Consider the following 26,412-nt stretch of genomic DNA (forward strand, 5'->3'; position numbering starts at 1 on the left):
TGCTGCAGCCAAAAAACAAAAGGTGGTGCTGCTGCTGCTTCTGCTGCTTCTGCTTCTGCTTGTGTCTGGCCGCTGTTGGAGCGTCCAGGCACAGGACTTCTGCTGCTGCTGACTAAATGGCCTCCTTAATTGGATCATTTGAGTAGCCAGCACACCTGTGCAGGTAGGGCATGACATGATAGGCAGCTGCCTTGATAGCGGGTGGGTGCTGAATGTTCCTAATTGACAAAATAAGATTAATGCTTATGAAGAAATATAAAATCTCATCCCTTCCCATATCGCGCCACACCCCTACCCCTTAATTCCCTGGTTGAACTTGATGGACATATGTCTTTTTTCGACCGTACTAACTATGTAACTATGTAACATAACATGGGGGGGGGGGGGGGGGTCTCCTGGCTGTTCACACAGGTGTGTCATTGCTGTACATTGACCATGCATTGCTTCTGTGGTATTGCAAAGGCAAAGACAAATGCTTCCAGCCATCCATTGCACTAATGGATTGGTCATCAGCTGGCTGTCTATGTCCCGCATCAATATAGACCAAAGTACAGAGGGTTAGGCTATGCTATTGTGCACCTACCTGATGCATCAGAAGGTGCGAGGCCCTTGCTAAATTCTGTGCACAGACTTTGAGATCTATACTTTAGACTGTATCTAAACCTGCTCCAACATGGACTGACATTCTGGCCTACTTTCAGCCGATGCGACTTGTCTGTCGCTGAACAGTCGCTTTTTATGTATTCAGCACCTATGTATAATGTTGTAAAAATGCTCTAGAAGCTAAAGTCGCAGAAATGTCACACATATTTGGCCTGCAACTTTCTGTGCGACAAATTCAGACAGGAAAAATCAGTATAAATCCTTAGAAAATTATCCCCCAGTGTCTCCATCTGCTGGCGGTATTGAATAAGCATTGCTGCACTGATGGGGTATGCATTAGACGAAAAAAAAGAAGAAAAAGAAGAATAATACGCCCAGAAAAGAGGCGAAAAGGAGAAAAACGTAAAAAAACGTGAAAAAAAAGTAAGAGGAAGAGAAGGGAAAAAAGGTGGAAATGGGTTTAAAAGTGATTTCGGCGGAGAAATATATATATATATATATATATATATATATATATATATATATATATACGCGCACACACACACATATATATAAACGTATTCTCCGTTGAGATATTGCAGCCGCTGCTGTGTCCAGGCCCAGGAGCCTTAGCACTGTGCTGTGATGTCACTCAATACCACTGACATCACTAGGTGTAAACAACATCTCTCCTTTGCTGTGTATGTGACTATGGAGCTGTTTGGTGATGTCGTCTATTATGGCCTTCATAGAAGCAACAGGAGATTGTTGCATCCATCTAGAACCCTCAGAACTACAGTGCTATGATGTCACTCACTTCCACAGGCCTTGCAGAGTGTAAACAACAACAACCCAGCTTTGTTGTGTATGTAACCATAGGGATTTGTGATGTCACCTAGAACCTTCACAGCAGCGACAGCTTTATGAGGAGCATCAGCACTGCTCTGCCTGAGCAGAACCATCACCGCCATAGGTTGTCAAATAACCCGGGTTTAACCCACACAGGTAAGTCCAATGGGGTGCAGGCATGTCCTCTATGCTTACAGCTTCCCGTGGGTGTTGGTTTGATACCGTTTGGGGACAGCCAAGGAGGCATCTGCAGGCAACAAAGGTAGGTGTGTGCTTGTGTGTGTGTTTCCTATGCAGATCCTAAGCCCAGTGTCACATGCAAGTAGGAGGAGTAAGAAGGGTTCCTGGCAAATCCGGGTTATGGATTGCATTTAAAAAGGCCCCGTGGGAGTGCAATGGGCCCCTGTCTTGCTGCTTAGCAATAATGGTATGGGTTTAGGTTCTGCTGTGTGTACTGGTGGTTGACTGCCCCCCAGCCCAGAGTGTGCATGGAAAATTGTCTGGCAGCCTCCCTGACAGCAAGCAGTGATAGTGCCCATGAAGGGCACCTTGTTGGGCCCGCCCCTTTCACGGTTATCGCTTCTCGGCCTTTTGGCTAAGATCAAGTGTAGTATCTGTTCTTATCAGTTTAATATCTGATACGTCCCCTATCTGGGGACCATATATTAAATGGATTTTTGAGAACGGGGGCCGATTTCGAAGCTTGCTTCCGTCGCCCTATGCATTGACCCGATATGGCAGTATCTTCGGGTACAGTGCACCACCCCCTTACAGGGTTAAAAAGAAAGATTCCTACTTTCATTGCTACCTGCTTGCTGGCTAGCCAGCTAGCCAGCCCTGTGGGCCTTGCTGCTGCTGCAGCCAAAAAACAAAAGGTGGTGGTGCTGCTGCTGCTTCTGCTGCTTCTGCTTCTGCTTGTGTCTGGCCGCTGTTGGAGCGTCCAGGCACAGGACTTCTGCTGCTGCTGACTAAATGGCCTCCTTAATTGGATCATTTGAGTAGCCAGCACACCTGTGCAGGTAGGGCATGACATGATAGGCAGCTGCCTTGATAGCGGGTGGGTGCTGAATGTTCCTAATTGACAAAATAAGATTAATGCTTATGAAGAAATATAAAATCTCATCCCTTCCCCAATATCGCGCCACACCCCTACCCCTTAATTCCCTGGTTGAACTTGATGGACATATGTCTTTTTTCGACCGTACTAACTATGTAACTATGTAACATAACATGGGGGGGGGGGGGTCTCCTGGCTGTTCACACAGGTGTGTCATTGCTGTACATTGACCATGCATTGCTTCTGTGGTATTGCAAAGGCAAAGACAAATGCTTCCAGCCATCCATTGCACTAATGGATTGGTCATCAGCTGGCTGTCTATGTCCCGCATCAATATAGACCAAAGTACAGAGGGTTAGGCTATGCTATTGTGCACCTACCTGATGCATCAGAAGGTGCGAGGCCCTTGCTAAATTCTGTGCACAGACTTTGAGATCTATACTTTAGACTGTATCTAAACCTGCTCCAACATGGACTGACATTCTGGCCTACTTTCAGCCGATGCGACTTGTCTGTCGCTGAACAGTCGCTTTTTATGTATTCAGCACCTATGTATAATGTTGTAAAAATGCTCTAGAAGCTAAAGTCGCAGAAATGTCACACATATTTGGCCTGCAACTTTCTGTGCGACAAATTCAGACAGGAAAAATCAGTATAAATCCTTAGAAAATTATCCCCCAGTGTCTCCATCTGCTGGCGGTATTGAATAAGCATTGCTGCACTGATGGGGTATGCATTAGACGAAAAAAAAGAAGAAAAAGAAGAATAATACGCCCAGAAAAGAGGCGAAAAGGAGAAAAACGTAAAAAAACGTGAAAAAAAAGTAAGAGGAAGAGAAGGGAAAAAAGGTGGAAATGGGTTTAAAAGTGATTTCGGCGGAGAAATATATATATATATATATATATATATATATATATATATATATATATATACGCGCACACACACACATATATATAAACGTATTCTCCGTTGAGATATTGCAGCCGCTGCTGTGTCCAGGCCCAGGAGCCTTAGCACTGTGCTGTGATGTCACTCAATACCGCTGACATCACTAGGTGTAAACAACATCTCTCCTTTGCTGTGTATGTGACTATGGAGCTGTTTGGTGATGTCGTCTATTATGGCCTTCATAGAAGCAACAGGAGATTGTTGCATCCATCTAGAACCCTCAGAACTACAGTGCTATGATGTCACTCACTTCCACAGGCCTTGCAGAGTGTAAACAACAACAACCCAGCTTTGTTGTGTATGTAACCATAGGGATTTGTGATGTCACCTAGAACCTTCACAGCAGCGACAGCTTTATGAGGAGCATCAGCACTGCTCTGCCTGAGCAGAACCATCACCGCCATAGGTTGTCAAATAACCCGGGTTTAACCCACACAGGTAAGTCCAATGGGGTGCAGGCATGTCCTCTATGCTTACAGCTTCCCGTGGGTGTTGGTTTGATACCGTTTGGGGACAGCCAAGGAGGCATCTGCAGGCAACAAAGGTAGGTGTGTGCTTGTGTGTGTGTTTCCTATGCAGATCCTAAGCCCAGTGTCACATGCAAGTAGGAGGAGTAAGAAGGGTTCCTGGCAAATCCGGGTTATGGATTGCATTTAAAAAGGCCCCGTGGGAGTGCAATGGGCCCCTGTCTTGCTGCTTAGCAATAATGGTATGGGTTTAGGTTCTGCTGTGTGTACTGGTGGTTGACTGCCCCCCAGCCCAGAGTGTGCATGGAAAATTGTCTGGCAGCCTCCCTGACAGCAAGCAGTGATAGTGCCCATGAAGGGCACCTTGTTGGGCCCGCCCCTTTCACGGTTATCGCTTCTCGGCCTTTTGGCTAAGATCAAGTGTAGTATCTGTTCTTATCAGTTTAATATCTGATACGTCCCCTATCTGGGGACCATATATTAAATGGATTTTTGAGAACGGGGGCCGATTTCGAAGCTTGCTTCCGTCGCCCTATGCATTGACCCGATATGGCAGTATCTTCGGGTACAGTGCACCACCCCCTTACAGGGTTAAAAAGAAAGATTCCTACTTTCATTGCTACCTGCTTGCTGGCTAGCCAGCTAGCCAGCCCTGTGGGCCTTGCTGCTGCTGCAGCCAAAAAACAAAAGGTGGTGGTGCTGCTGCTGCTTCTGCTGCTTCTGCTTCTGCTTGTGTCTGGCCGCTGTTGGAGCGTCCAGGCACAGGACTTCTGCTGCTGCTGACTAAATGGCCTCCTTAATTGGATCATTTGAGTAGCCAGCACACCTGTGCAGGTAGGGCATGACATGATAGGCAGCTGCCTTGATAGCGGGTGGGTGCTGAATGTTCCTAATTGACAAAATAAGATTAATGCTTATGAAGAAATATAAAATCTCATCCCTTCCCCAATATCGCGCCACACCCCTACCCCTTAATTCCCTGGTTGAACTTGATGGACATATGTCTTTTTTCGACCGTACTAACTATGTAACTATGTAACATAACATGGGGGGGGGGGGGGGGTCTCCTGGCTGTTCACACAGGTGTGTCATTGCTGTACATTGACCATGCATTGCTTCTGTGGTATTGCAAAGGCAAAGACAAATGCTTCCAGCCATCCATTGCACTAATGGATTGGTCATCAGCTGGCTGTCTATGTCCCGCATCAATATAGACCAAAGTACAGAGGGTTAGGCTATGCTATTGTGCACCTACCTGATGCATCAGAAGGTGCGAGGCCCTTGCTAAATTCTGTGCACAGACTTTGAGATCTATACTTTAGACTGTATCTAAACCTGCTCCAACATGGACTGACATTCTGGCCTACTTTCAGCCGATGCGACTTGTCTGTCGCTGAACAGTCGCTTTTTATGTATTCAGCACCTATGTATAATGTTGTAAAAATGCTCTAGAAGCTAAAGTCGCAGAAATGTCACACATATTTGGCCTGCAACTTTCTGTGCGACAAATTCAGACAGGAAAAATCAGTATAAATCCTTAGAAAATTATCCCCCAGTGTCTCCATCTGCTGGCGGTATTGAATAAGCATTGCTGCACTGATGGGGTATGCATTAGACGAAAAAAAAAGAAGAAAAAGAAGAATAATACGCCCAGAAAAGAGGCGAAAAGGAGAAAAACGTAAAAAAACGTGAAAAAAAAGTAAGAGGAAGAGAAGGGAAAAAAAGGTGGAAATGGGTTTAAAAGTGATTTCGGCGGAGAAATATATATATATATATATATATATATATATATATATATATATACGCGCACACACACACATATATATAAACGTATTCTCCGTTGAGATATTGCAGCCGCTGCTGTGTCCAGGCCCAGGAGCCTTAGCACTGTGCTGTGATGTCACTCAATACCACTGACATCACTAGGTGTAAACAACATCTCTCCTTTGCTGTGTATGTGACTATGGAGCTGTTTGGTGATGTCGTCTATTATGGCCTTCATAGAAGCAACAGGAGATTGTTGCATCCATCTAGAACCCTCAGAACTACAGTGCTATGATGTCACTCACTTCCACAGGCCTTGCAGACTGTAAACAACAACAACCCAGCTTTGTTGTGTATGTAACCATAGGGATTTGTGATGTCACCTAGAACCTTCACAGCAGCGACAGCTTTATGAGGAGCATCAGCACTGCTCTGCCTGAGCAGAACCATCACCGCCATAGGTTGTCAAATAACCCGGGTTTAACCCACACAGGTAAGTCCAATGGGGTGCAGGCATGTCCTCTATGCTTACAGCTTCCCGTGGGTGTTGGTTTGATACCGTTTGGGGACAGCCAAGGAGGCATCTGCAGGCAACAAAGGTAGGTGTGTGCTTGTGTGTGTGTTTCCTATGCAGATCCTAAGCCCAGTGTCACATGCAAGTAGGAGGAGTAAGAAGGGTTCCTGGCAAATCCGGGTTATGGATTGCATTTAAAAAGGCCCCGTGGGAGTGCAATGGGCCCCTGTCTTGCTGCTTAGCAATAATGGTATGGGTTTAGGTTCTGCTGTGTGTACTGGTGGTTGACTGCCCCCCAGCCCAGAGTGTGCATGGAAAATTGTCTGGCAGCCTCCCTGACAGCAAGCAGTGATAGTGCCCATGAAGGGCACCTTGTTGGGCCCGCCCCTTTCACGGTTATCGCTTCTCGGCCTTTTGGCTAAGATCAAGTGTAGTATCTGTTCTTATCAGTTTAATATCTGATACGTCCCCTATCTGGGGACCATATATTAAATGGATTTTTGAGAACGGGGGCCGATTTCGAAGCTTGCTTCCGTCGCCCTATGCATTGACCCGATATGGCAGTATCTTCGGGTACAGTGCACCACCCCCTTACAGGGTTAAAAAGAAAGATTCCTACTTTCATTGCTACCTGCTTGCTGGCTAGCCAGCTAGCCAGCCCTGTGGGCCTTGCTGCTGCTGCAGCCAAAAAACAAAAGGTGGTGCTGCTGCTGCTTCTGCTGCTTCTGCTTCTGCTTGTGTCTGGCCGCTGTTGGAGCGTCCAGGCACAGGACTTCTGCTGCTGCTGACTAAATGGCCTCCTTAATTGGATCATTTGAGTAGCCAGCACACCTGTGCAGGTAGGGCATGACATGATAGGCAGCTGCCTTGATAGCGGGTGGGTGCTGAATGTTCCTAATTGACAAAATAAGATTAATGCTTATGAAGAAATATAAAATCTCATCCCTTCCCCAATATCGCGCCACACCCCTACCCCTTAATTCCCTGGTTGAACTTGATGGACATATGTCTTTTTTCGACCGTACTAACTATGTAACTATGTAACATAACATGGGGGGGGGGGGGTCTCCTGGCTGTTCACACAGGTGTGTCATTGCTGTACATTGACCATGCATTGCTTCTGTGGTATTGCAAAGGCAAAGACAAATGCTTCCAGCCATCCATTGCACTAATGGATTGGTCATCAGCTGGCTGTCTATGTCCCGCATCAATATAGACCAAAGTACAGAGGGTTAGGCTATGCTATTGTGCACCTACCTGATGCATCAGAAGGTGCGAGGCCCTTGCTAAATTCTGTGCACAGACTTTGAGATCTATACTTTAGACTGTATCTAAACCTGCTCCAACATGGACTGACATTCTGGCCTACTTTCAGCCGATGCGACTTGTCTGTCGCTGAACAGTCGCTTTTTATGTATTCAGCACCTATGTATAATGTTGTAAAAATGCTCTAGAAGCTAAAGTCGCAGAAATGTCACACATATTTGGCCTGCAACTTTCTGTGCGACAAATTCAGACAGGAAAAATCAGTATAAATCCTTAGAAAATTATCCCCCAGTGTCTCCATCTGCTGGCGGTATTGAATAAGCATTGCTGCACTGATGGGGTATGCATTAGACGAAAAAAAAGAAGAAAAAGAAGAATAATACGCCCAGAAAAGAGGCGAAAAGGAGAAAAACGTAAAAAAACGTGAAAAAAAAGTAAGAGGAAGAGAAGGGAAAAAAAGGTGGAAATGGGTTTAAAAGTGATTTCGGCGGAGAAATATATATATATATATATATATATATATATATATATATATATATATATACGCGCACACACACACATATATATAAACGTATTCTCCGTTGAGATATTGCAGCCGCTGCTGTGTCCAGGCCCAGGAGCCTTAGCACTGTGCTGTGATGTCACTCAATACCACTGACATCACTAGGTGTAAACAACATCTCTCCTTTGCTGTGTATGTGACTATGGAGCTGTTTGGTGATGTCGTCTATTATGGCCTTCATAGAAGCAACAGGAGATTGTTGCATCCATCTAGAACCCTCAGAACTACAGTGCTATGATGTCACTCACTTCCACAGGCCTTGCAGAGTGTAAACAACAACAACCCAGCTTTGTTGTGTATGTAACCATAGGGATTTGTGATGTCACCTAGAACCTTCACAGCAGCGACAGCTTTATGAGGAGCATCAGCACTGCTCTGCCTGAGCAGAACCATCACCGCCATAGGTTGTCAAATAACCCGGGTTTAACCCACACAGGTAAGTCCAATGGGGTGCAGGCATGTCCTCTATGCTTACAGCTTCCCGTGGGTGTTGGTTTGATACCGTTTGGGGACAGCCAAGGAGGCATCTGCAGGCAACAAAGGTAGGTGTGTGCTTGTGTGTGTGTTTCCTATGCAGATCCTAAGCCCAGTGTCACATGCAAGTAGGAGGAGTAAGAAGGGTTCCTGGCAAATCCGGGTTATGGATTGCATTTAAAAAGGCCCCGTGGGAGTGCAATGGGCCCCTGTCTTGCTGCTTAGCAATAATGGTATGGGTTTAGGTTCTGCTGTGTGTACTGGTGGTTGACTGCCCCCCAGCCCAGAGTGTGCATGGAAAATTGTCTGGCAGCCTCCCTGACAGCAAGCAGTGATAGTGCCCATGAAGGGCACCTTGTTGGGCCCGCCCCTTTCACGGTTATCGCTTCTCGGCCTTTTGGCTAAGATCAAGTGTAGTATCTGTTCTTATCAGTTTAATATCTGATACGTCCCCTATCTGGGGACCATATATTAAATGGATTTTTGAGAACGGGGGCCGATTTCGAAGCTTGCTTCCGTCGCCCTATGCATTGACCCGATATGGCAGTATCTTCGGGTACAGTGCACCACCCCCTTACAGGGTTAAAAAGAAAGATTCCTACTTTCATTGCTACCTGCTTGCTGGCTAGCCAGCTAGCCAGCCCTGTGGGCCTTGCTGCTGCTGCAGCCAAAAAACAAAAGGTGGTGGTGCTGCTGCTGCTTCTGCTGCTTCTGCTTCTGCTTGTGTCTGGCCGCTGTTGGAGCGTCCAGGCACAGGACTTCTGCTGCTGCTGACTAAATGGCCTCCTTAATTGGATCATTTGAGTAGCCAGCACACCTGTGCAGGTAGGGCATGACATGATAGGCAGCTGCCTTGATAGCGGGTGGGTGCTGAATGTTCCTAATTGACAAAATAAGATTAATGCTTATGAAGAAATATAAAATCTCATCCCTTCCCCAATATCGCGCCACACCCCTACCCCTTAATTCCCTGGTTGAACTTGATGGACATATGTCTTTTTTCGACCGTACTAACTATGTAACTATGTAACATAACATGGGGGGGGGGGGGTCTCCTGGCTGTTCACACAGGTGTGTCATTGCTGTACATTGACCATGCATTGCTTCTGTGGTATTGCAAAGGCAAAGACAAATGCTTCCAGCCATCCATTGCACTAATGGATTGGTCATCAGCTGGCTGTCTATGTCCCGCATCAATATAGACCAAAGTACAGAGGGTTAGGCTATGCTATTGTGCACCTACCTGATGCATCAGAAGGTGCGAGGCCCTTGCTAAATTCTGTGCACAGACTTTGAGATCTATACTTTAGACTGTATCTAAACCTGCTCCAACATGGACTGACATTCTGGCCTACTTTCAGCCGATGCGACTTGTCTGTCGCTGAACAGTCGCTTTTTATGTATTCAGCACCTATGTATAATGTTGTAAAAATGCTCTAGAAGCTAAAGTCGCAGAAATGTCACACATATTTGGCCTGCAACTTTCTGTGCGACAAATTCAGACAGGAAAAATCAGTATAAATCCTTAGAAAATTATCCCCCAGTGTCTCCATCTGCTGGCGGTATTGAATAAGCATTGCTGCACTGATGGGGTATGCATTAGACGAAAAAAAAGAAGAAAAAGAAGAATAATACGCCCAGAAAAGAGGCGAAAAGGAGAAAAACGTAAAAAAACGTGAAAAAAAAGTAAGAGGAAGAGAAGGGAAAAAAAGGTGGAAATGGGTTTAAAAGTGATTTCGGCGGAGAAATATATATATATATATATATATATATATATATATATATATATATATATACGCGCACACACACACATATATATAAACGTATTCTCCGTTGAGATATTGCAGCCGCTGCTGTGTCCAGGCCCAGGAGCCTTAGCACTGTGCTGTGATGTCACTCAATACCGCTGACATCACTAGGTGTAAACAACATCTCTCCTTTGCTGTGTATGTGACTATGGAGCTGTTTGGTGATGTCGTCTATTATGGCCTTCATAGAAGCAACAGGAGATTGTTGCATCCATCTAGAACCCTCAGAACTACAGTGCTATGATGTCACTCACTTCCACAGGCCTTGCAGAGTGTAAACAACAACAACCCAGCTTTGTTGTGTATGTAACCATAGGGATTTGTGATGTCACCTAGAACCTTCACAGCAGCGACAGCTTTATGAGGAGCATCAGCACTGCTCTGCCTGAGCAGAACCATCACCGCCATAGGTTGTCAAATAACCCGGGTTTAACCCACACAGGTAAGTCCAATGGGGTGCAGGCATGTCCTCTATGCTTACAGCTTCCCGTGGGTGTTGGTTTGATACCGTTTGGGGACAGCCAAGGAGGCATCTGCAGGCAACAAAGGTAGGTGTGTGCTTGTGTGTGTGTTTCCTATGCAGATCCTAAGCCCAGTGTCACATGCAAGTAGGAGGAGTAAGAAGGGTTCCTGGCAAATCCGGGTTATGGATTGCATTTAAAAAGGCCCCGTGGGAGTGCAATGGGCCCCTGTCTTGCTGCTTAGCAATAATGGTATGGGTTTAGGTTCTGCTGTGTGTACTGGTGGTTGACTGCCCCCCAGCCCAGAGTGTGCATGGAAAATTGTCTGGCAGCCTCCCTGACAGCAAGCAGTGATAGTGCCCATGAAGGGCACCTTGTTGGGCCCGCCCCTTTCACGGTTATCGCTTCTCGGCCTTTTGGCTAAGATCAAGTGTAGTATCTGTTCTTATCAGTTTAATATCTGATACGTCCCCTATCTGGGGACCATATATTAAATGGATTTTTGAGAACGGGGGCCGATTTCGAAGCTTGCTTCCGTCGCCCTATGCATTGACCCGATATGGCAGTATCTTCGGGTACAGTGCACCACCCCCTTACAGGGTTAAAAAGAAAGATTCCTACTTTCATTGCTACCTGCTTGCTGGCTAGCCAGCTAGCCAGCCCTGTGGGCCTTGCTGCTGCTGCAGCCAAAAAACAAAAGGTGGTGGTGCTGCTGCTGCTTCTGCTGCTTCTGCTTCTGCTTGTGTCTGGCCGCTGTTGGAGCGTCCAGGCACAGGACTTCTGCTGCTGCTGACTAAATGGCCTCCTTAATTGGATCATTTGAGTAGCCAGCACACCTGTGCAGGTAGGGCATGACATGATAGGCAGCTGCCTTGATAGCGGGTGGGTGCTGAATGTTCCTAATTGACAAAATAAGATTAATGCTTATGAAGAAATATAAAATCTCATCCCTTCCCCAATATCGCGCCACACCCCTACCCCTTAATTCCCTGGTTGAACTTGATGGACATATGTCTTTTTTCGACCGTACTAACTATGTAACTATGTAACATAACATGGGGGGGGGGGGGGGGTCTCCTGGCTGTTCACACAGGTGTGTCATTGCTGTACATTGACCATGCATTGCTTCTGTGGTATTGCAAAGGCAAAGACAAATGCTTCCAGCCATCCATTGCACTAATGGATTGGTCATCAGCTGGCTGTCTATGTCCCGCATCAATATAGACCAAAGTACAGAGGGTTAGGCTATGCTATTGTGCACCTACCTGATGCATCAGAAGGTGCGAGGCCCTTGCTAAATTCTGTGCACAGACTTTGAGATCTATACTTTAGACTGTATCTAAACCTGCTCCAACATGGACTGACATTCTGGCCTACTTTCAGCCGATGCGACTTGTCTGTCGCTGAACAGTCGCTTTTTATGTATTCAGCACCTATGTATAATGTTGTAAAAATGCTCTAGAAGCTAAAGTCGCAGAAATGTCACACATATTTGGCCTGCAACTTTCTGTGCGACAAATTCAGACAGGAAAAATCAGTATAAATCCTTAGAAAATTATCCCCCAGTGTCTCCATCTGCTGGCGGTATTGAATAAGCATTGCTGCACTGATGGGGTATGCATTAGACGAAAAAAAAAGAAGAAAAAGAAGAATAATACGCCCAGAAAAGAGGCGAAAAGGAGAAAAACGTAAAAAAACGTGAAAAAAAAGTAAGAGGAAGAGAAGGGAAAAAAAGGTGGAAATGGGTTTAAAAGTGATTTCGGCGGAGAAATATATATATATATATATATATATATATATATATATATATATACGCGCACACACACACATATATATAAACGTATTCTCCGTTGAGATATTGCAGCCGCTGCTGTGTCCAGGCCCAGGAGCCTTAGCACTGTGCTGTGATGTCACTCAATACCACTGACATCACTAGGTGTAAACAACATCTCTCCTTTGCTGTGTATGTGACTATGGAGCTGTTTGGTGATGTCGTCTATTATGGCCTTCATAGAAGCAACAGGAGATTGTTGCATCCATCTAGAACCCTCAGAACTACAGTGCTATGATGTCACTCACTTCCACAGGCCTTGCAGACTGTAAACAACAACAACCCAGCTTTGTTGTGTATGTAACCATAGGGATTTGTGATGTCACCTAGAACCTTCACAGCAGCGACAGCTTTATGAGGAGCATCAGCACTGCTCTGCCTGAGCAGAACCATCACCGCCATAGGTTGTCAAATAACCCGGGTTTAACCCACACAGGTAAGTCCAATGGGGTGCAGGCATGTCCTCTATGCTTACAGCTTCCCGTGGGTGTTGGTTTGATACCGTTTGGGGACAGCCAAGGAGGCATCTGCAGGCAACAAAGGTAGGTGTGTGCTTGTGTGTGTGTTTCCTATGCAGATCCTAAGCCCAGTGTCACATGCAAGTAGGAGGAGTAAGAAGGGTTCCTGGCAAATCCGGGTTATGGATTGCATTTAAAAAGGCCCCGTGGGAGTGCAATGGGCCCCTGTCTTGCTGCTTAGCAATAATGGTATGGGTTTAGGTTCTGCTGTGTGTACTGGTGGTTGACTGCCCCCCAGCCCAGAGTGTGCATGGAAAATTGTCTGGCAGCCTCCCTGACAGCAAGCAGTGATAGTGCCCATGAAGGGCACCTTGTTGGGCCCGCCCCTTTCACGGTTATCGCTTCTCGGCCTTTTGGCTAAGATCAAGTGTAGTATCTGTTCTTATCAGTTTAATATCTGATACGTCCCCTATCTGGGGACCATATATTAAATGGATTTTTGAGAACGGGGGCCGATTTCGAAGCTTGCTTCCGTCGCCCTATGCATTGACCCGATATGGCAGTATCTTCGGGTACAGTGCACCACCCCCTTACAGGGTTAAAAAGAAAGATTCCTACTTTCATTGCTACCTGCTTGCTGGCTAGCCAGCTAGCCAGCCCTGTGGGCCTTGCTGCTGCTGCAGCCAAAAAACAAAAGGTGGTGCTGCTGCTGCTTCTGCTGCTTCTGCTTCTGCTTGTGTCTGGCCGCTGTTGGAGCGTCCAGGCACAGGACTTCTGCTGCTGCTGACTAAATGGCCTCCTTAATTGGATCATTTGAGTAGCCAGCACACCTGTGCAGGTAGGGCATGACATGATAGGCAGCTGCCTTGATAGCGGGTGGGTGCTGAATGTTCCTAATTGACAAAATAAGATTAATGCTTATGAAGAAATATAAAATCTCATCCCTTCCCCAATATCGCGCCACACCCCTACCCCTTAATTCCCTGGTTGAACTTGATGGACATATGTCTTTTTTCGACCGTACTAACTATGTAACTATGTAACATAACATGGGGGGGGGGGGGTCTCCTGGCTGTTCACACAGGTGTGTCATTGCTGTACATTGACCATGCATTGCTTCTGTGGTATTGCAAAGGCAAAGACAAATGCTTCCAGCCATCCATTGCACTAATGGATTGGTCATCAGCTGGCTGTCTATGTCCCGCATCAATATAGACCAAAGTACAGAGGGTTAGGCTATGCTATTGTGCACCTACCTGATGCATCAGAAGGTGCGAGGCCCTTGCTAAATTCTGTGCACAGACTTTGAGATCTATACTTTAGACTGTATCTAAACCTGCTCCAACATGGACTGACATTCTGGCCTACTTTCAGCCGATGCGACTTGTCTGTCGCTGAACAGTCGCTTTTTATGTATTCAGCACCTATGTATAATGTTGTAAAAATGCTCTAGAAGCTAAAGTCGCAGAAATGTCACACATATTTGGCCTGCAACTTTCTGTGCGACAAATTCAGACAGGAAAAATCAGTATAAATCCTTAGAAAATTATCCCCCAGTGTCTCCATCTGCTGGCGGTATTGAATAAGCATTGCTGCACTGATGGGGTATGCATTAGACGAAAAAAAAGAAGAAAAAGAAGAATAATACGCCCAGAAAAGAGGCGAAAAGGAGAAAAACGTAAAAAAACGTGAAAAAAAAGTAAGAGGAAGAGAAGGGAAAAAAAGGTGGAAATGGGTTTAAAAGTGATTTCGGCGGAGAAATATATATATATATATATATATATATATATATATATATATATATACGCGCACACACACATATATATAAACGTATTCTCCGTTGAGATATTGCAGCCGCTGCTGTGTCCAGGCCCAGGAGCCTTAGCACTGTGCTGTGATGTCACTCAATACCACTGACATCACTAGGTGTAAACAACATCTCTCCTTTGCTGTGTATGTGACTATGGAGCTGTTTGGTGATGTCGTCTATTATGGCCTTCATAGAAGCAACAGGAGATTGTTGCATCCATCTAGAACCCTCAGAACTACAGTGCTATGATGTCACTCACTTCCACAGGCCTTGCAGAGTGTAAACAACAACAACCCAGCTTTGTTGTGTATGTAACCATAGGGATTTGTGATGTCACCTAGAACCTTCACAGCAGCGACAGCTTTATGAGGAGCATCAGCACTGCTCTGCCTGAGCAGAACCATCACCGCCATAGGTTGTCAAATAACCCGGGTTTAACCCACACAGGTAAGTCCAATGGGGTGCAGGCATGTCCTCTATGCTTACAGCTTCCCGTGGGTGTTGGTTTGATACCGTTTGGGGACAGCCAAGGAGGCATCTGCAGGCAACAAAGGTAGGTGTGTGCTTGTGTGTGTGTTTCCTATGCAGATCCTAAGCCCAGTGTCACATGCAAGTAGGAGGAGTTAGAAGGGTTCCTGGCAAATCCGGGTTATGGATTGCATTTAAAAAGGCCCCGTGGGAGTGCAATGGGCCCCTGTCTTGCTGCTTAGCAATAATGGTATGGGTTTAGGTTCTGCTGTGTGTACTGGTGGTTGACTGCCCCCCAGCCCAGAGTGTGCATGGAAAATTGTCTGGCAGCCTCCCTGACAGCAAGCAGTGATAGTGCCCATGAAGGGCACCTTGTTGGGCCCGCCCCTTTCACGGTTATCGCTTCTCGGCCTTTTGGCTAAGATCAAGTGTAGTATCTGTTCTTATCAGTTTAATATCTGATACGTCCCCTATCTGGGGACCATATATTAAATGGATTTTTGAGAACGGGGGCCGATTTCGAAGCTTGCTTCCGTCGCCCTATGCATTGACCCGATATGGCAGTATCTTCGGGTACAGTGCACCACCCCCTTACAGGGTTAAAAAGAAAGATTCCTACTTTCATTGCTACCTGCTTGCTGGCTAGCCAGCTAGCCAGCCCTGTGGGCCTTGCTGCTGCTGCAGCCAAAAAACAAAAGGTGGTGCTGCTGCTGCTTCTGCTGCTTCTGCTTCTGCTTGTGTCTGGCCGCTGTTGGAGCGTCCAGGCACAGGACTTCTGCTGCTGCTGACTAAATGGCCTCCTTAATTGGATCATTTGAGTAGCCAGCACACCTGTGCAGGTAGGGCATGACATGATAGGCAGCTGCCTTGATAGCGGGTGGGTGCTGAATGTTCCTAATTGACAAAATAAGATTAATGCTTATGAAGAAATATAAAATCTCATCCCTTCCCCAATATCGCGCCACACCCCTACCCCTTAATTCCCTGGTTGAACTTGATGGACATATGTCTTTTTTCGACCGTACTAACTATGTAACTATGTAACATAACATGGGGGGGGGGGGGGTCTCCTGGCTGTTCACACAGGTGTGTCATTGCTGTACATTGACCATGCATTGCTTCTGTGGTATTGCAAAGGCAAAGACAAATGCTTCCAGCCATCCATTGCACTAATGGATTGGTCATCAGCTGGCTGACTATGTCCCGCATCAATATAGACCAAAGTACAGAGGGTTAGGCTATGCTATTGTGCACCTACCTGATGCATCAGAAGGTGCGAGGCCCTTGCTAAATTCTGTGCACAGACTTTGAGATCTATACTTTAGACTGTATCTAAACCTGCTCCAACATGGACTGACATTCTGGCCTACTTTCAGCCGATGCGACTTGTCTGTCGCTGAACAGTCGCTTTTTATGTATTCAGCACCTATGTATAATGTTGTAAAAATGCTCTAGAAGCTAAAGTCGCAGAAATGTCACACATATTTGGCCTGCAACTTTCTGTGCGACAAATTCAGACAGGAAAAATCAGTATAAATCCTTAGAAAATTATCCCCCAGTGTCTCCATCTGCTGGCGGTATTGAATAAGCATTGCTGCACTGATGGGGTATGCATTAGACGAAAAAAAAGAAGAAAAAGAAGAATAATACGCCCAGAAAAGAGGCGAAAAGGAGAAAAACGTAAAAAAACGTGAAAAAAAAGTAAGAGGAAGAGAAGGGAAAAAAAGGTGGAAATGGGTTTAAAAGTGATTTCGGCGGAGAAATATATATATATATATATATCTATATATATATATATATATATATATATATATATATACGCGCACACACACACATATATATAAACGTATTCTCCGTTGAGATATTGCAGCCGCTGCTGTGTCCAGGCCCAGGAGCCTTAGCACTGTGCTGTGATGTCACTCAATACCACTGACATCACTAGGTGTAAACAACATCTCTCCTTTGCTGTGTATGTGACTATGGAGCTGTTTGGTGATGTCATCTATTATGGCCTTCATAGAAGCAACAGGAGATTGTTGCATCCATCTAGAACCCTCAGAACTACAGTGCTATGATGTCACTCACTTCCACAGGCCTTGCAGAGTGTAAACAACAACAACCCAGCTTTGTTGTGTATGTAACCATAGGGATTTGTGATGTCACCTAGAACCTTCACAGCAGCGACAGCTTTATGAGGAGCATCAGCACTGCTCTGCCTGAGCAGAACCATCACCGCCATAGGTTGTCAAATAACCCGGGTTTAACCCACACAGGTAAGTCCAATGGGGTGCAGGCATGTCCTCTATGCTTACAGCTTCCCGTGGGTGTTGGTTTGATACCGTTTGGGGACAGCCAAGGAGGCATCTGCAGGCAACAAAGGTAGGTGTGTGCTTGTGTGTGTGTTTCCTATGCAGATCCTAAGCCCAGTGTCACATGCAAGTAGGAGGAGTAAGAAGGGTTCCTGGCAAATCCGGGTTATGGATAGCATTTAAAAAGGCCCCGCGGGAGTGCAATGGGCCCCTGTCTTGCTGCTTAGCAATAATGGTATGGGTTTAGGTTCTGCTGTGTGTACTGGTGGTTGACTGCCCCCCAGCCCAGAGTGTGCATGGAAAATTGTCTGGCAGCCTCCCTGACAGCAAGCAGTGATAGTGCCCATGAAGGGCACCTTGTTGGGCCCGCCCCTTTCACGGTTATCGCTTCTCGGCCTTTTGGCTAAGATCAAGTGTAGTATCTGTTCTTATCAGTTTAATATCTGATACGTCCCCTATCTGGGGACCATATATTAAATGGATTTTTGAGAACGGGGGCCGATTTCGAAGCTTGCTTCCGTCGCCCTATGCATTGACCCGATATGGCAGTATCTTCGGGTACAGTGCACCACCCCCTTACAGGGTTAAAAAGAAAGATTCCTACTTTCATTGCTACCTGCTTGCTGGCTAGCCAGCTAGCCAGCCCTGTGGGCCTTGCTGCTGCTGCAGCCAAAAAACAAAAGGTGGTGCTGCTGCTGCTTCTGCTGCTTCTGCTTCTGCTTGTGTCTGGCCGCTGTTGGAGCGTCCAGGCACAGGACTTCTGCTGCTGCTGACTAAATGGCCTCCTTAATTGGATCATTTGAGTAGCCAGCACACCTGTGCAGGTAGGGCATGACATGATAGGCAGCTGCCTTGATAGCGGGTGGGTGCTGAATGTTCCTAATTGACAAAATAAGATTAATGCTTATGAAGAAATATAAAATCTCATCCCTTCCCCAATATCGCGCCACACCCCTACCCCTTAATTCCCTGGTTGAACTTGATGGACATATGTCTTTTTTCGACCGTACTAACTATGTAACTATGTAACATAACATGGGGGGGGGGGGGGGGGGTCTCCTGGCTGTTCACACAGGTGTGTCATTGCTGTACATTGACCATGCATTGCTTCTGTGGTATTGCAAAGGCAAAGACAAATGCTTCCAGCCATCCATTGCACTAATGGATTGGTCATCAGCTGGCTGTCTATGTCCCGCATCAATATAGACCAAAGTACAGAGGGTTAGGCTATGCTATTGTGCACCTACCTGATGCATCAGAAGGTGCGAGGCCCTTGCTAAATTCTGTGCACAGACTTTGAGATCTATACTTTAGACTGTATCTAAACCTGCTCCAACATGGACTGACATTCTGGCCTACTTTCAGCCGATGCGACTTGTCTGTCGCTGAACAGTCGCTTTTTATGTATTCAGCACCTATGTATAATGTTGTAAAAATGCTCTAGAAGCTAAAGTCGCAGAAATGTCACACATATTTGGCCTGCAACTTTCTGTGCGACAAATTCAGACAGGAAAAATCAGTATAAATCCTTAGAAAATTATCCCCCAGTGTCTCCATCTGCTGGCGGTATTGAATAAGCATTGCTGCACTGATGGGGTATGCATTAGACGAAAAAAAAGAAGAAAAAGAAGAATAATACGCCCAGAAAAGAGGCGAAAAGGAGAAAAAACGTAAAAAAACGTGAAAAAAAAGTAAGAGGAAGAGAAGGGAAAAAAAGGTGGAAATGGGTTTAAAAGTGATTTCGGCGGAGAAATATATATATATATATATATCTATATATATATATATATATATATACGCGCACACACACACATATATATAAACGTATTCTCCGTTGAGATATTGCAGCCGCTGCTGTGTCCAGGCCCAGGAGCCTTAGCACTGTGCTGTGATGTCACTCAATACCACTGACATCACTAGGTGTAAACAACATCTCTCCTTTGCTGTGTATGTGACTATGGAGCTGTTTGGTGATGTCATCTATTATGGCCTTCATAGAAGCAACAGGAGATTGTTGCATCCATCTAGAACCCTCAGAACTACAGTGCTATGATGTCACTCACTTCCACAGGCCTTGCAGAGTGTAAACAACAACAACCCAGCTTTGTTGTGTATGTAACCATAGGGATTTGTGATGTCACCTAGAACCTTCACAGCAGCGACAGCTTTATGAGGAGCATCAGCACTGCTCTGCCTGAGCAGAACCATCACCGCCATAGGTTGTCAAATAACCCGGGTTTAACCCACACAGGTAAGTCCAATGGGGTGCAGGCATGTCCTCTATGCTTACAGCTTCCCGTGGGTGTTGGTTTGATACCGTTTGGGGACAGCCAAGGAGGCATCTGCAGGCAACAAAGGTAGGTGTGTGCTTGTGTGTGTGTTTCCTATGCAGATCCTAAGCCCAGTGTCACATGCAAGTAGGAGGAGTAAGAAGGGTTCCTGGCAAATCCGGGTTATGGATAGCATTTAAAAAGGCCCCGCGGGAGTGCAATGGGCCCCTGTCTTGCTGCTTAGCAATAATGGTATGGGTTTAGGTTCTGCTGTGTGTACTGGTGGTTGACTGCCCCCCAGCCCAGAGTGTGCATGGAAAATTGTCTGGCAGCCTCCCTGACAGCAAGCAGTGATAGTGCCCATGAAGGGCACCTTGTTGGGCCCGCCCCTTTCACGGTTATCGCTTCTCGGCCTTTTGGCTAAGATCAAGTGTAGTATCTGTTCTTATCAGTTTAATATCTGATACGTCCCCTATCTGGGGACCATATATTAAATGGATTTTTGAGAACGGGGGCCGATTTCGAAGCTTGCTTCCGTCGCCCTATGCATTGACCCGATATGGCAGTATCTTCGGGTACAGTGCACCACCCCCTTACAGGGTTAAAAAGAAAGATTCCTACTTTCATTGCTACCTGCTTGCTGGCTAGCCAGCTAGCCAGCCCTGTGGGCCTTGCTGCTGCTGCAGCCAAAAAACAAAAGGTGGTGCTGCTGCTGCTTCTGCTGCTTCTGCTTCTGCTTGTGTCTGGCCGCTGTTGGAGCGTCCAGGCACAGGACTTCTGCTGCTGCTGACTAAATGGCCTCCTTAATTGGATCATTTGAGTAGCCAGCACACCTGTGCAAGGTAGGGCATGACATGATAGGCAGCTGCCTTGATAGCGGGTGGGTGCTGAATGTTCCTAATTGACAAAATAAGATTAATGCTTATGAAGAAATATAAAATCTCATCCTTCCCCAATATCGCGCCACACCCCTACCCCTTAATTCCCTGGTTGAACTTGATGGACATATGTCTTTTTTCGACCGTACTAACTATGTAACTATGTAACATAACATGGGGGGGGGGGGGGGTCTCCTGGCTGTTCACACAGGTGTGTCATTGCTGTACATTGACCATGCATTGCTTCTGTGGTATTGCAAAGGCAAAGACAAATGCTTCCAGCCATCCATTGCACTAATGGATTGGTCATCAGCTGGCTGTCTATGTCCCGCATCAATATAGACCAAAGTACAGAGGGTTAGGCTATGCTATTGTGCACCTACCTGATGCATCAGAAGGTGCGAGGCCCTTGCTAAATTCTGTGCACAGACTTTGAGATCTATACTTTAGACTGTATCTAAACCTGCTCCAACATGGACTGACATTCTGGCCTACTTTCAGCCGATGCGACTTGTCTGTCGCTGAACAGTCGCTTTTTATGTATTCAGCACCTATGTATAATGTTGTAAAAATGCTCTAGAAGCTAAAGTCGCAGAAATGTCACACATATTTGGCCTGCAACTTTCTGTGCGACAAATTCAGACAGGAAAAATCAGTATAAATCCTTAGAAAATTATCCCCCAGTGTCCTCCATCTGCTGGCGGTATTGAATAAGCATTGCTGCACTGATGGGGTATGCATTAGACGAAAAAAAAGAAGAAAAAGAAGAATAATACGCCCAGAAAAGAGGCGAAAAGGAGAAAAACGTAAAAAAAACGTGAAAAAAAAGTAAGAGGAAGAGAAGGGAAAAAAAGGTGGAAATGGGTTTAAAAGTGATTTCGGCGGAGAAATATATATATATATATATATATATCATATATATATATATATATATATACGCGCACACACACACATATATATAAACGTATTCTCCGTTGAGATATTGCAGCCGCTGCTGTGTCCAGGCCCAGGAGCCTTAGCACTGTGCTGTGATGTCACTCAATACCACTGACATCACTAGGTGTAAACAACATCTCTCCTTTGCTGTGTATGTGACTATGGAGCTGTTTGGTGATGTCGTCTATTATGGCCTTCATAGAAGCAACAGGAGATTGTTGCATCCATCTAGAACCCTCAGAACTACAGTGCTATGATGTCACTCACTTCCACAGGCCTTGCAGAGTGTAAACAACAACAACCCAGCTTTGTTGTGTATGTAACCATAGGGATTTGTGATGTCACCTAGAACCTTCACAGCAGCGACAGCTTTATGAGGAGCATCAGCACTGCTCTGCCTGAGCAGAACCATCACCGCCATAGGTTGTCAAATAACCCGGGTTTAACCCACACAGGTAAGTCCAATGGGGTGCAGGCATGTCCTCTATGCTTACAGCTTCCCGTGGGTGTTGGTTTGATACCGTTTGGGGACAGCCAAGGAGGCATCTGCAGGCAACAAAGGTAGGTGTGTGCTTGTGTGTGTGTTTCCTATGCAGATCCTAAGCCCAGTGTCACATGCAAGTAGGAGGAGTAAGAAGGGTTCCTGGCAAATCCGGGTTATGGATTGCATTTAAAAAGGCCCCGTGGGAGTGCAATGGGCCCCTGTCTTGCTGCTTAGCAATAATGGTATGGGTTTAGGTTCTGCTGTGTGTACTGGTGGTTGACTGCCCCCCAGCCCAGAGTGTGCATGGAAAATTGTCTGGCAGCCTCCCTGACAGCAAGCAGTGATAGTGCCCATGAAGGGCACCTTGTTGGGCCCGCCCCTTTCACGGTTATCGCTTCTCGGCCTTTTGGCTAAGATCAAGTGTAGTATCTGTTCTTATCAGTTTAATATCTGATACGTCCCCTATCTGGGGACCATATATTAAATGGATTTTTGAGAACGGGGGCCGATTTCGAAGCTTGCTTCCGTCGCCCTATGCATTGACCCGATATGGCAGTATCTTCGGGTACAGTGCACCACCCCCTTACAGGGTTAAAAAGAAAGATTCCTACTTTCATTGCTACCTGCTTGCTGGCTAGCCAGCTAGCCAGCCCTGTGGGCCTTGCTGCTGCTGCAGCCAAAAAACAAAAGGTGGTGCTGCTGCTGCTTCTGCTGCTTCTGCTTCTGCTTGTGTCTGGCCGCTGTTGGAGCGTCCAGGCACAGGACTTCTGCTGCTGCTGACTAAATGGCCTCCTTAATTGGATCATTTGAGTAGCCAGCACACCTGTGCAGGTAGGGCATGACATGATAGGCAGCTGCCTTGATAGCGGGTGGGTGCTGAATGTTCCTAATTGACAAAATAAGATTAATGCTTATGAAGAAATATAAAATCTCATCCCTTCCCCAATATCGCGCCACACCCCTACCCCTTAATTCCCTGGTTGAACTTGATGGACATATGTCTTTTTTCGACCGTACTAACTATGTAACTATGTAACATAACATGGGGGGGGGGGGGTCTCCTGGCTGTTCACACAGGTGTGTCATTGCTGTACATTGACCATGCATTGCTTCTGTGGTATTGCAAAGGCAAAGACAAATGCTTCCAGCCATCCATTGCACTAATGGATTGGTCATCAGCTGGCTGTCTATGTCCCGCATCAATATAGACCAAAGTACAGAGGGTTAGGCTATGCTATTGTGCACCTACCTGATGCATCAGAAGGTGCGAGGCCCTTGCTAAATTCTGTGCACAGACTTTGAGATCTATACTTTAGACTGTATCTAAACCTGCTCCAACATGGACTGACATTCTGGCCTACTTTCAGCCGATGCGACTTGTCTGTCGCTGAACAGTCGCTTTTTATGTATTCAGCACCTATGTATAATGTTGTAAAAATGCTCTAGAAGCTAAAGTCGCAGAAATGTCACACATATTTGGCCTGCAACTTTCTGTGCGACAAATTCAGACAGGAAAAATCAGTATAAATCCTTAGAAAATTATCCCCCAGTGTCTCCATCTGCTGGCGGTATTGAATAAGCATTACTGCACTGATGGGGTATGCATTAGACGAAAAAAAGAAGAAAAAGAAGAATAATACGCCCAGAAAAGAGGCGAAAAGGAGAAAAACGTAAAAAAACGTGAAAAAAAGTAAGAGGAAGAGAAGGGAAAAAAAGGTGGAAATGGGTTTAAAAGTGATTTCGGCGGAGAAATATATATATATATATATATATATATATATATATATATATATATATATATACGCGCACACACACACATATATATAAACGTATTCTCCGTTGAGATATTGCAGCCGCTGCTGTGTCCAGGCCCAGGAGCCTTAGCACTGTGCTGTGATGTCACTCAATACCACTGACATCACTAGGTGTAAACAACATCTCTCCTTTGCTGTGTATGTGACTATGGAGCTGTTTGGTGATGTCGTCTATTATGGCCTTCATAGAAGCAACAGGAGATTGTTGCATCCATCTAGAACCCTCAGAACTACAGTGCTATGATGTCACTCACTTCCACAGGCCTTGCAGAGTGTAAACAACAACAACCCAGCTTTGTTGTGTATGTAACCATAGGGATTTGTGATGTCACCTAGAACCTTCACAGCAGCGACAGCTTTATGAGGAGCATCAGCACTGCTCTGCCTGAGCAGAACCATCACCGCCATAGGTTGTCAAATAACCCGGGTTTAACCCACACAGGTAAGTCCAATGGGGTGCAGGCATGTCCTCTATGCTTACAGCTTCCCGTGGGTGTTGGTTTGATACCGTTTGGGGACAGCCAAGGAGGCATCTGCAGGCAACAAAGGTAGGTGTGTGCTTGTGTGTGTGTTTCCTATGCAGATCCTAAGCCCAGTGTCACATGCAAGTAGGAGGAGTAAGAAGGGTTCCTGGCAAATCCGGGTTATGGATTGCATTTAAAAAGGCCCCGTGGGAGTGCAATGGGCCCCTGTCTTGCTGCTTAGCAATAATGGTATGGGTTTAGGTTCTGCTGTGTGTACTGGTGGTTGACTGCCCCCCAGCCCAGAGTGTGCATGGAAAATTGTCTGGCAGCCTCCCTGACAGCAAGCAGTGATAGTGCCCATGAAGGGCACCTTGTTGGGCCCGCCCCTTTCACGGTTATCGCTTCTCGGCCTTTTGGCTAAGATCAAGTGTAGTATCTGTTCTTATCAGTTTAATATCTGATACGTCCCCTATCTGGGGACCATATATTAAATGGATTTTTGAGAACGGGGGCCGATTTCGAAGCTTGCTTCCGTCGCCCTATGCATTGACCCGATATGGCAGTATCTTCGGGTACAGTGCACCACCCCCTTACAGGGTTAAAAAGAAAGATTCCTACTTTCATTGCTACCTGCTTGCTGGCTAGCCAGCTAGCCAGCCCTGTGGGCCTTGCTGCTGCTGCAGCCAAAAAACAAAAGGTGGTGCTGCTGCTGCTTCTGCTTCTGCTTGTGTCTGGCCGCTGTTGGAGCGTCCAGGCACAGGACTTCTGCTGCTGCTGACTAAATGGCCTCCTTAATTGGATCATTTGAGTAGCCAGCACACCTGTGCAGGTAGGGCATGACATGATAGGCAGCTGCCTTGATAGCGGGTGGGTGCTGAATGTTCCTAATTGACAAAATAAGATTAATGCTTATGAAGAAATATAAAATCTCATCCCTTCCCCAATATCGCGCCACACCCCTACCCCTTAATTCCCTGGTTGAACTTGATGGACATATGTCTTTTTTCGACCGTACTAACTATGTAACTATGTAACATAACATGGGGGGGGGGTCTCCTGGCTGTTCACACAGGTGTGTCATTGCTGTACATTGACCATGCATTGCTTCTGTGGTATTGCAAAGGCAAAGACAAATGCTTCCAGCCATCCATTGCACTAATGGATTGGTCATCAGCTGGCTGTCTATGTCCCGCATCAATATAGACCAAAGTACAGAGGGTTAGGCTATGCTATTGTGCACCTACCTGATGCATCAGAAGGTGCGAGGCCCTTGCTAAATTCTGTGCACAGACTTTGAGATCTATACTTTAGACTGTATCTAAACCTGCTCCAACATGGACTGACATTCTGGCCTACTTTCAGCCGATGCGACTTGTCTGTCGCTGAACAGTCGCTTTTTATGTATTCAGCACCTATGTATAATGTTGTAAAAATGCTCTAGAAGCTAAAGTCGCAGAAATGTCACACATATTTGGCCTGCAACTTTCTGTGCGACAAATTCAGACAGGAAAAATCAGTATAAATCCTTAGAAAATTATCCCCCAGTGTCTCCATCTGCTGGCGGTATTGAATAAGCATTGCTGCACTGATGGGGTATGCATTAGACGAAAAAAAAGAAGAAAAAGAAGAATAATACGCCCAGAAAAGAGGCGAAAAGGAGAAAAACGTAAAAAAACGTGAAAAAAAAGTAAGAGGAAGAGAAGGGAAAAAAAGGTGGAAATGGGTTTAAAAGTGATTTCGGCGGAGAAATATATATATATATATATATATATATATATATATATATATACGCGCACACACACACATATATATAAACGTATTCTCCGTTGAGATATTGCAGCCGCTGCTGTGTCCAGGCCCAGGAGCCTTAGCACTGTGCTGTGATGTCACTCAATACCACTGACATCACTAGGTGTAAACAACATCTCTCCTTTGCTG

General features: G+C 45.9%; 11 non-coding genes across 11 annotated transcripts; all 11 read left to right on the plus strand.

Annotated features, from left to right (window-relative positions):
* The first annotated feature begins 2,006 nt into the window (after positions 1-2,006).
* Positions 2,007-2,197, plus strand: LOC130337527 (U2 spliceosomal RNA). The gene has a single exon (XR_008878388.1). It is a non-coding gene; the product is annotated as a U2 spliceosomal RNA (small nuclear RNA).
* A 2,096-nt stretch (positions 2,198-4,293) lies between these two features.
* LOC130337528 (U2 spliceosomal RNA) lies at positions 4,294-4,484 on the plus strand. Its single transcript, XR_008878389.1, has one exon. It is a non-coding gene; the product is annotated as a U2 spliceosomal RNA (small nuclear RNA).
* Positions 4,485-6,579: 2,095 nt separating this feature from the next.
* On the plus strand, positions 6,580-6,770 carry LOC130337529 (U2 spliceosomal RNA). The gene has a single exon (XR_008878390.1). It is a non-coding gene; the product is annotated as a U2 spliceosomal RNA (small nuclear RNA).
* Positions 6,771-8,864: 2,094 nt separating this feature from the next.
* On the plus strand, positions 8,865-9,055 carry LOC130337530 (U2 spliceosomal RNA). Its single transcript, XR_008878392.1, has one exon. It is a non-coding gene; the product is annotated as a U2 spliceosomal RNA (small nuclear RNA).
* Positions 9,056-11,152: 2,097 nt separating this feature from the next.
* LOC130337531 (U2 spliceosomal RNA) lies at positions 11,153-11,343 on the plus strand. Its single transcript, XR_008878393.1, has one exon. It is a non-coding gene; the product is annotated as a U2 spliceosomal RNA (small nuclear RNA).
* A 2,095-nt stretch (positions 11,344-13,438) lies between these two features.
* LOC130337532 (U2 spliceosomal RNA) lies at positions 13,439-13,629 on the plus strand. The gene has a single exon (XR_008878394.1). It is a non-coding gene; the product is annotated as a U2 spliceosomal RNA (small nuclear RNA).
* Positions 13,630-15,717: 2,088 nt separating this feature from the next.
* Positions 15,718-15,908, plus strand: LOC130337533 (U2 spliceosomal RNA). The gene has a single exon (XR_008878395.1). It is a non-coding gene; the product is annotated as a U2 spliceosomal RNA (small nuclear RNA).
* A 2,103-nt stretch (positions 15,909-18,011) lies between these two features.
* On the plus strand, positions 18,012-18,202 carry LOC130337534 (U2 spliceosomal RNA). The gene has a single exon (XR_008878396.1). It is a non-coding gene; the product is annotated as a U2 spliceosomal RNA (small nuclear RNA).
* A 2,096-nt stretch (positions 18,203-20,298) lies between these two features.
* LOC130337535 (U2 spliceosomal RNA) lies at positions 20,299-20,489 on the plus strand. Its single transcript, XR_008878397.1, has one exon. It is a non-coding gene; the product is annotated as a U2 spliceosomal RNA (small nuclear RNA).
* A 2,097-nt stretch (positions 20,490-22,586) lies between these two features.
* Positions 22,587-22,777, plus strand: LOC130337537 (U2 spliceosomal RNA). The gene has a single exon (XR_008878398.1). It is a non-coding gene; the product is annotated as a U2 spliceosomal RNA (small nuclear RNA).
* Positions 22,778-24,871: 2,094 nt separating this feature from the next.
* On the plus strand, positions 24,872-25,062 carry LOC130337539 (U2 spliceosomal RNA). Its single transcript, XR_008878400.1, has one exon. It is a non-coding gene; the product is annotated as a U2 spliceosomal RNA (small nuclear RNA).
* Positions 25,063-26,412: the final 1,350 nt, after the last annotated feature.

The sequence above is a fragment of the Hyla sarda genome, unplaced genomic scaffold, assembly GCF_029499605.1.
Source record: "Hyla sarda isolate aHylSar1 unplaced genomic scaffold, aHylSar1.hap1 scaffold_497, whole genome shotgun sequence".
NCBI lineage: Eukaryota > Metazoa > Chordata > Amphibia > Anura > Hylidae > Hyla > Hyla sarda.